This window comes from Manis javanica, chromosome 10, assembly GCF_040802235.1.
Source record: "Manis javanica isolate MJ-LG chromosome 10, MJ_LKY, whole genome shotgun sequence".
Taxonomy (NCBI): Eukaryota; Metazoa; Chordata; class Mammalia; order Pholidota; family Manidae; genus Manis; species Manis javanica.
Window position 1 is genome coordinate 94,030,190 of NC_133165.1, and position 9,618 is coordinate 94,039,807.

Consider the following 9,618-nt stretch of genomic DNA (forward strand, 5'->3'; position numbering starts at 1 on the left):
GTGGTCTTCTTTCTTCAGTCTACCTATACTAATCTCCTCTGGAAACAGACAGACACTCCAAGAAATAATGGTTCACCAGCTACCTGGGCATCCTTTAGCCCAGTGAAATTAGCACATAAAATTAACCATCACAATGATGCAATGGAAATGTGTTTAAGGCAGAATCTGAGTGATGGGGTATTTAAACATAATCTTAGGAATATCTGAGAAAGAACATCTGGTGGGTGCCTAGAATTAGAAACAAAAACAAAAGTGGAAGTTGAAAAGGAAGTCCTGATTTTGGGAGGGAAGACTGTGCCATCGTGCTGCTGTTCAGAAAACAAAGACAAAAACAAAAACATAACCATTTGTTGAGCACTTACTATTTGTCAGGTGCTGAGGCTCCCTGGTATGATTCACAATTTATAAAGAAAGCACCTTCATATGACAATCTTGTTTACCTCCACAATGTTCTTGCAAGGGAGAATTATCCTACTCTAGAAACAAGGAAACTGAGATTCAGAGTTAAGTAGCTTGCTTATGGTCACACAGCAAAGAAGTGAGTATTGAACCCAATTTGTGTGACTTCCAGCCTATTGCTGCCCTCCACTGCCACCCTGTATCACCTACTCCTTCAAGCTTTCTCCTTAGCTTCTATAGCTCAGTGGTTTTCAAGCTTCAGGTGCATCACAATTATCTGGAGCGATTCTTCAAACAGATTGCTGGGCCCTACCATGAGATTTTTCATTCAGTTGGTCTGGGTGCACCAGAGGTAGGGTAGGGTGGCTACATAATTTGCTGGATCCAGTACCAAAGGAAAAGCAGGACCATGTCTGGGGAAGTCAGCCTCCCCTTCCCACAGGCCCACAGCCCCAGTCCACTGCTAAGAGGTAATGCCAGCAAGGAAATGTAACCTCCATGCCAGGACTCACTCAGTACCAGGATCCGGATCACTGAGAGGCCCCTGAGAAGTCTTCCACTGATGGTACTGTGGTGCTGCCAGCCTAGGATGTGGACAGCCACTGCCTGGCCCTGGCCTGAACTGCGGGGTGAGCACCCAACCCTAACCCTCCCAGGTGCTTGGGCCCAGGCTCCTGCCAGGAGCAGAGGACAATGGCAAAGGCAAGTCTCCCTCATCAATGCCACCTGGCTGCCCCTCGGAGGGTGCCAGTGGTCCTGGGGCAGGGAGGTGGGAGGCAGGAGCCTGTTGATGGCCTTAACCAGAGTGCTGAGAGCGTTGTCCCAGCCCTAAGCCTGGTATAGGTGCCTAGGGTTGGCAAGAGTTTTGCTGGTCTGCCCTCTTTTCTGCCAGACCTAAGCGGCCAGCTCAAGGACAATCTCCTCATTTCAAATCAATTATGCAAACATTTATGGAACATTTTTTCTCTGATAGGCATTACACTAGGAACTAGGGAGAACACAATAAATGTTACTGTTTATTAATACTCTTCCTAGAATGTTGCCCTTGAGCAAGTTAATTGCCTCTTGATATTTTATTTCCTAACCTGTAAAATGTGATTATAATAGGGCCTACCTTGATGGTTTGTTGTGAAGTCTAAAATGAGTTAATACATCAAAACACTTAGAAGAATGCCTGACATATGTTAAGTACCAATTAAACATTAGCCAGTAGTATTACTACTACTAATATTACTACTAGTGCTATCATAGTGAATAAGACAGATATAGTCTCTTATGAAAACTTCAGGCTAATGGGGAAAACATGTATTTATAATGGAGTGGTGGGTGTTAATATACCCAGAAATAGAGGTGCTGTGGGGATGTTTAGGAGGGGCCCCTGTACCAGGCTCCAGGGGTTATTGAAGGGTTCCTAAGGGAAACAGTGGCTTAGCTGAGACCTGAAGTGCGATTAAGGAATTTTCCAGGTATGGGAGAGGTGGTGGGGAGGAAGAGGCAGAGAAGCATTCCAGGCAGAGAGACTAGCACTGTCACAGCGTGTGAGAGACGGACGGCTCGCTGGCGAGGAAGCCACAGGAGCCTCCCACAGCCTGGTAAGCCATGATGTAGAGTCTAGACTCGGTCAAAAATGGAGAAAACAGTGTCCTGCCCTTGAGTAGCTCCCCGTGAAGAGGGAGAAATGGATATAAAATAAATACCAGGTTATTTTTATTACTTCAGGTACTGTGAGATGAGAGAGGAGGGGCCCCTATGCTACCGCCCATGGCAAGAAAGGCAAGGGTCAAGTAACAAGCCAAGACGAAATGCCTGGATCAGCACGGCCAAACAGAACACCGGACACCTTCCTCCTCCAGAGGACACCGCTGGCCTTTCTTCCCAGGGTCTTGGTACAACAACAGTCCCACCCAGTCAGACACCTTAGTGTGATCCCCAAGGCCACTTTCTCTCTCACCCTCACATTCAAGGCCCACTGAGTTGCCACTCAGTTACTCTGTTACTCCTAATTGCCCTGAGAGTGGGCTTTATCATCTGTCAAGGGATAATTTCAATAACCATGTCTGTCTATCTTGCTTTGCCCTGATCAAATTCAGTTTTCATAGCATGACTGCCAGAGTGATCTCTGCAACATGTAAATCCAGTCATGTCCCTTCCTGGGGCAAAACGTTGCATCTTGTTCTACCTGCATTTCTACCCATCCACAGAACTACCATGAGCGAAAAATGAAGGTATATGAAAATACCTTCAGCCCTTCTGGGGAGATGTAAGCTTGCTATTTTTGTTTATGGCTTTTTATTTTTAATTTTAAAAATGAGATATAATTGACATATAACATTGCATAAGTTTAAGGTGTGCAACGTGTTGATTTGATACATTTCTATACTGCATCATGACTATTACCCTGAACATGGTTATTACCCTGTCATATAATTATCATTCCTTTTTTGTGGTGAGAACATTTAAGATCTAGTAAGAATGCTATTTTTTAACCTGTTTTAGTGCTAAAGGTAAGCCAGTATCTTTCCCTATCTGTAATTTCACTGAACCCTAACTATTCTTTCTTGAACAGCATGAGTTAAAGTGGGAAGGTGTGCCTAGATTTTTCAGTTGTAGGGCTCAAAAAAAAAGTTACCCTTCCTTATTTGTGTTCCCAGAGAAGTACCACACAAATGCCAAAATATGGGCTAGAGGGAAGGAAGGTGATTCAGTGATGGAGTCTCCAGGTACACTGACTTCTTAGTCCAAAGAATGTATGATTTCAGCTTTCCCCCCTCCTTTGTTCTTCTCCGAGGTACCTCTTTTCTAGTTTTACCTTTTTAAGAGCCGGGCTTATTGGCAAGTAAATAAAATACATAAAATAAAATTTACCTCTTTAAAGTATATTGTTCCCATAAATTTTGCCAATTGTATGCAGTGATGTAATTGCTGCCTTAAGATATAAAACACCTTTACCCACTCCAAGTCTCCTCACAATCCTCTGCAGTCCATTTCACCCTCCCCCATTTCCTGGCTACATCGGATCTGTTTTCCAGCATGTCATGTAAATGGAATCCTGTAATATGCAGCCTTTTGTGTCTGGCTTCTTGTACTTAGGACATTGCTTTGGAGACTAATTTTCATAATGTTGCATGTGTCAGTAGTTTGCTCTTTTTTTTATTGCTGGGTATTATTCTATGGTCTGGATATATTACAATTTATTTATCTATTCACTTGCTGGTGAACTTTTGGACTGTTTCCAGCCTTTACTTATTACAAATAAAAATCTTATAAACATTCATGTATAGGTCTTTGTGTGGACAAAATGAGTTCATTTCTCTTGCATAAACACCTATGGGAGGTATTGCTGGGTCATATAGTATGTTTAACTTTGTAAGAAACCACCAAACTGTTCTAAAGTGGTTTTACTATTTTCCATTTTTATTGAGCATTTCAGTTGCTTCATACGCTTATCAATTTTTGGTAATGTCAATCTTTTTAATTTTAGACATTCTAGTGGGCATGTAATGGTATCTTGTTTTAATTTACATTTCCCTAAATTCAAATGAACATATATTCTTTGGTGAAAGTGTCTGTTTAAATATTTCAACCATTTTTAAGTTGGACTTTTTTAATATTATTCTTATTGAGCCATAAAAGTTCTTTATAAGTTTTCTAGATACAGGTTCCTTATCAGATACAGAATTTGCTAATAATTTTCCAAGTCTGTGGCCTTTTAAAATTTTCCTAACATCTTTTTTTATAATAGCTTTATTGAGATATACACATATAACATTATCTTTTGAAGGGCAGAAAATTTTAGTTTTGATGAATTTCCACATATCAATTTTTTCATTTATGGTTTGTGATGTTGTGTCTTATCAAAGGAACCTTGCCTAATCTGACAAGATTTTTTACTATGTTTTCTTAAAAGTCTTATAATTTTTCTCTTACATTTAGGTCTATGATCCATTTCAAGTTAATTTTTGTATCTGATATGAAGTAAGGGTTAAGGTTCATTTTGTGTGTGTATGCCTGGATTCCCAATTGTTCCAGCACCCTTTGTTGAAAAACTGTCCTTTCTTCTCTGAATTACCTGGGCAGTTTTGTTGACAGTCAGTTGACTGTATCTGGTGGATCCATTTGTGGACTCTCTGATTTGTTCCTTTGGTCTATATGTCTGTCTTTAGACCAGTACTGCACTGTCTTAATTCCTGTAGCTTAAGAATAAATCTTGAAATTGGATAGAGTGGACTCTCCAACTTTGTTATTCTTTTTCAAATATCATTTCTAGATTCTTTGCATTTCCAAGTAAATTTTAGAATCAGTTTTGTCAATTTCTACAATAACCAAAAAGGTTTTTGAGGTTTTGTGTTTAGGATTGTGTTGAACCTATAGATCAATTTGGGTAGAACTGAGATCTTAACAGTGTCGACTCTTCCTGTCCATGAGCATGGTCTGTTCCTTCATTTCTTTAGTTCTATCTTAATTTCTCTCAGCATTAAACATTTTTTAAAAATATATTAAGATGAATTTATCTGGTTAAATTTATTTCTTATTTCATGTTTTTGAATTTGTTGTAAATGGTATTTTTAACATTTTCAATTTCCAATAGTTTGTTGCTATTAAATAGAAAAACAATTTTCTTTAAATTTGACTTTGTATCCTAAAACCTAGCTAAACTCACATATTATACTATTTATATTTTTGATTCCTTAGAATTTTCTATGTGATTATAACTTATATGATTATAGATTATAATTATGCTGTTTGCAGTTAAAGAAATTTTTACTTGTCCCTTTAAAATCTATATACTGTTGTTTATTTTCTTGTCTTATTGCACTGGCTAGGACCTCCAATACAATGGTGAGAAGAAGTTATAAAGTGGACATTCTTCCTTTGTTCCCAATGTTAGGGGGAAAGCATTCAATCTTTTACCATTAAGAATGATGATAGCTGTCAGTTTTTTGTAGATAAGGTTTGTCAGATTGAGGAAGTTTCCTTCTAATTCTAGTCTGCTGAATTTTTTTATGATGGATGTATGTTAAATTTTTTTATTATGGTGTCATTGATATACAATTATGAAGGTTTCACACAAACAACATTGTGGTTACTACATTCACCCATATTTTCAAGTCCCTTCAACCCTATTACAGTCACTGTCCATCAACGTAGTCAGATGCTAGAGTCACTACTTGTCTTCTCTGTGCTATACTGCCTTCCCCATGCCTCCCCTACATTATGTATGCTAATTGTAATACCCCTTAATCACCTTCTCCCTCCTTCCCCACCCACCCTCTTTTCCCTTTGGTATCCTCTACTCCTTTCTTGGAGTCTGAGAGTCTGCTGTTGTTTTGTTCCTTCAGTTTTTGCTTTGTTGTTATACTCCACAAATGAGTGAAATCATTTGGTACTTGTCCTTCTCCACCTGACTTACTTTACTGAGCATAATATCCTCCAGCTCCATCCAAGATGTTGAAAATGGTAAGATTTGTTTTCTTCTTATGGACTAATAATATTCCATTGTGTTTATGTACCACCTCTTCTTTATCCATTCATCTACTGATGGACACTTAGGTTGCTACCATTTCTTGGCTATTGTAAATAGTGCTGTGATAAAGAAAGGGGTGCATATGTCTTTTTGAATCTGTGATCTTGTTTTCTTTGGGTAAATTCCTAGGAGTGGAATTACTGAGTCAAATGGTATTTCTGTTTTTAGTTTTTTGAGGAGCCTCCATATTGCTTTCCACAATGGTTGAACTAACTTACATTCCCACCAACAGCGTAGGAGGTTTCCCATTTCTCCACATCCTTGCCAGCATTTGTTGTTGTTTGTCTTTTGGATATTGGCCATCCTAACTGGTGTGAGGTGATATCTCATTGTGGTTTTAATTTGCATTTCTCTGATGATTAGTGGTGTGGAGCATCTTTTCATGTGCCTGTTCAGGCCATCTGAATTTCTTATGTGAAGAAGTATCTGTTCATATCCTCTGGCCATTTTTTAATTGGGTTATTTGCTTTCTGAGTGTTGAGGTGTGTGAGTTCTTTATATATTTTGGATGTTTACCCCTTATTAGATATGTTGTTTATATTTATATTCTCCCATATGGTTGGGTGCCTTTTTGTTCTAATGATGGACTCCTTTGCTGTGGATGTATGTTAAATTTTATATATTTTTTATATGTATTGAGATAATTATATGATTTTACTACATTAATCTGTTGAGATTATGAATTTTACTGATTGATTTTGAATGTTGAGCCAATATTGCCTTCCTGGAATACACCCAACTGGAATATTATAATGTTATCCTTTTCATATATTTCTGGATTCAATTAGCTAATATTTTGTGATATTGGCCTTTAGTTTTCTTTTTCATTTTTGGTATCTAGATCGTGCTGGCTCCTAAAATGAGTTTTGAAATGTTGCTACTTCTATTTTTCTGCAAAAGTTTATGTAGAGTAGGTGTTATTTCTTTATTAAATATTTGGTAAAATTCACCAGTGAAGCTTTCTGAATCTGAGACAATTTTTTAAATAGAAATAGGCCTGTACAGGTTATCCATTTCTTTTTGAGTGAGCTTTGGTAGCTGGTGTTTTATTCTTTTGTTGTGGTCTTTGTGTGAGATACTGGCATATTATAATTGTCTCCTGATTTCCCAGTTGCTATCAGTGATATTTTTTTTACCATATCACCTTCATTTACTGTGCCGTCCTTACTATGCCAGCTTTAGTTGTCAATTTAATATGGTTGGAATCAACAGATTATGTTGCAATTCATCTGGTTGACAATGAACATGTGGCAGGGGAAACTTGGTCATTGTGGCAAAATGGAAGGCACTGTAGACCTTGGGCTAAAAAATTATGTTGTGAAAGATAAGGATTTGCTGATGACTTTGTCAGACACATTTGCTTTTTTTAAGTACTAGTTTTAACAATGGGAGGGGAGAAAAGGAAGAATTTGAAATAAAAATCTCCTTCTAAGCAAGCACTAGAAAAGCCAAAGGGAAAAAAAGCAGGACTTACCAGCATGACACTCACAGAGTTATTTCTAAATAGATTTTTTTTGGTATATTATAAGAAACAAGACTTTACTTTTGTGTTTATTTTAGAATTGTTGGCACATACTGAAATGTAACAATTTCTTGATTGGGAATATCTGAAAATGAAACAGAATCAACCCAACTTTCCCCCTCAATTCTTTATCCCTGGCCTGTTTACATATTGTAAATAACCTCTGAAAATGTTACAACCACATCTGCTGGAATAACACTTTCAGTGATTTGAATGACCTAATTTAAAAGCAACTTACCCTCTAAGCTACTTTTCCACTTAAAATGTTTTCTTTGTTCATACTAAATCCTATGCTGTTTTCCTAAGCACAATTTGTTTACAAGGTAGGTATTTTTTCTACCACCATTAAAGAGTTATAAGAATAAAATTAGGTATATGTTATATTGGTGAAGAGAGATTAAAACCATAATACAAAGGCAAAAGATGATATTATAATGCTTTTCTTTATGGTAGGACATGAGCATTATAATTTTAATGTGCTAGGATAGCAGCATAGGCCTGTATGTGTGATCAGCTGGCCTTTCCACATGGAATGTATAGGGAGGTGTACTATGGCTTGAGGAGGTGGCTACTGTTTATACTGGTTAAAGCTTGCTTTTGTACCTCTGCCACATGCCCTTGGTTAGAGTTAGTCTCACCCATGATTGCCAATCTCTGGGTTGGTTCACTGGGTGCTGTTGCTTCTCCGAATTCCATGACTAAACCAGGGGTGGTGTTTGTTATTTCTAATAGGTATTTCTTCTGACTGCTCTGCTTACCACATCATTACACCAGGCCTTGACCTTTGTGAACTTCTCTGGAAAACCAAACATACCTAGAAGCTGCCCAGGATTAGAGCTAATAACACCACCAATTGTCCTTTGGGAGGTCATGGGACAAAGCTTAGAAGATGATCTTGGAAGATGTTTTTGGAAGAGAACATAACAGCTCATAAAATCCAACTTTTTCATGAGAATACAAGAATCCAGAAAAGTTAAGGGTCTTGATCAAGGTCCCCTCTACCATGCAGCCTTTCTGGACTTCCCAAGGTGGTTGTAGTGGTGCTTCCCAGCTGTTTGCCAGACCACTCTGTGCATTCCTCCGTGACTTTTCACCCTTTGTTAGAATTATTTGCTGATGGTATCTCTCTCACTGAATGACACCTCCCTAACAGTGGGCTGAATTACATTTGTCTAAGAGGCCTGGAACATTTTAAGAATGTTTGTTGAATGGGTGAGTCTCTCACATGCTACCTACTAGTTACTACAGATGTGAGGTCATGGAGATTAAGGAGAAACTCCAAGATAGCAAAGCTCCTCTGGGTAGCAGACCAGAGTCTAAAGGCTAAGCCATAGATAAAGCCAAGAAGGACATCTAGGCCGGGAAATATAAGAATTAAAGGTATTCAGGTCAGAAAGAAGGTAGTAAATGGGTTTCAGTTTCCTTGCTTGTAGATGCATTTGATTCATTCATTCATCAGTAACTTTACACTGGTTTTCTCCTGTGGGTCATGAGCTGCTTTAGGCATTGGGGATTCCAGAGTGAGTTAAACAGATGAATCCCTGTTGATATTCCAGTGGGAAAGATACATTAAACAGATGGCAAATGAAAAATCATTATGATGTCGGGTAGTGGTAGGTGCCAGCTGAAAAATAAAGCAGGAGAAAGAAATAGTAACTGGTAAGAAAAGTCACTCTCTGAACAAAGACTCGAACAAAGTGAGAGTGATTCCATGAGAATATTGGGGAAAGAACATTTCAGAGAAAACAAGTACAAAGGCCCTGAGGTAGGCTCAATGTGTTTGAGAAACATGGAGGCCAGAAGGTTAAAGCATCATGAAGGACGAGAAAAGAGATAAATAAAATTATTCTGCACTAAGAAATGGTGTCCTTTCCAGCCTTGAAGTCTAATAATTGGTGATCCTTTGTCTATATAGGCCATTTCCAGTAAAGAGATTCCTGTACAATGCTGAAGACAAACCTTTATCTCTCAGTACTTCCAGAGAGACTATCCACCCCTGGACAAGGGTTCTCACCTGTGGTCAATAGGACTCTGGGGCTTCATGGTCAGACTTCAAGTTGTCAACTGATCCCCGCCCTTAAATCATGCCTCCAGGATATTTTTCTGCAGAGACAGTCTTGGATGGAGCCTTCACACAAATGCCTGTAGGGCCAGGCAGGAATTTAGAAGAATA

The 9,618-nt window shown here is 38.5% G+C and overlaps 1 long non-coding RNA gene across 1 annotated transcript; it reads left to right on the forward strand.

The window, feature by feature from the left end:
• The first annotated feature begins 234 nt into the window (after positions 1-234).
• On the forward strand, positions 235-9,101 carry LOC140843621 (uncharacterized). Its single transcript, XR_012121518.1, has 2 exons — positions 235-1,101; positions 2,119-9,101. It is a non-coding gene; the product is annotated as an uncharacterized lncRNA (long non-coding RNA).
• Positions 9,102-9,618: the final 517 nt, after the last annotated feature.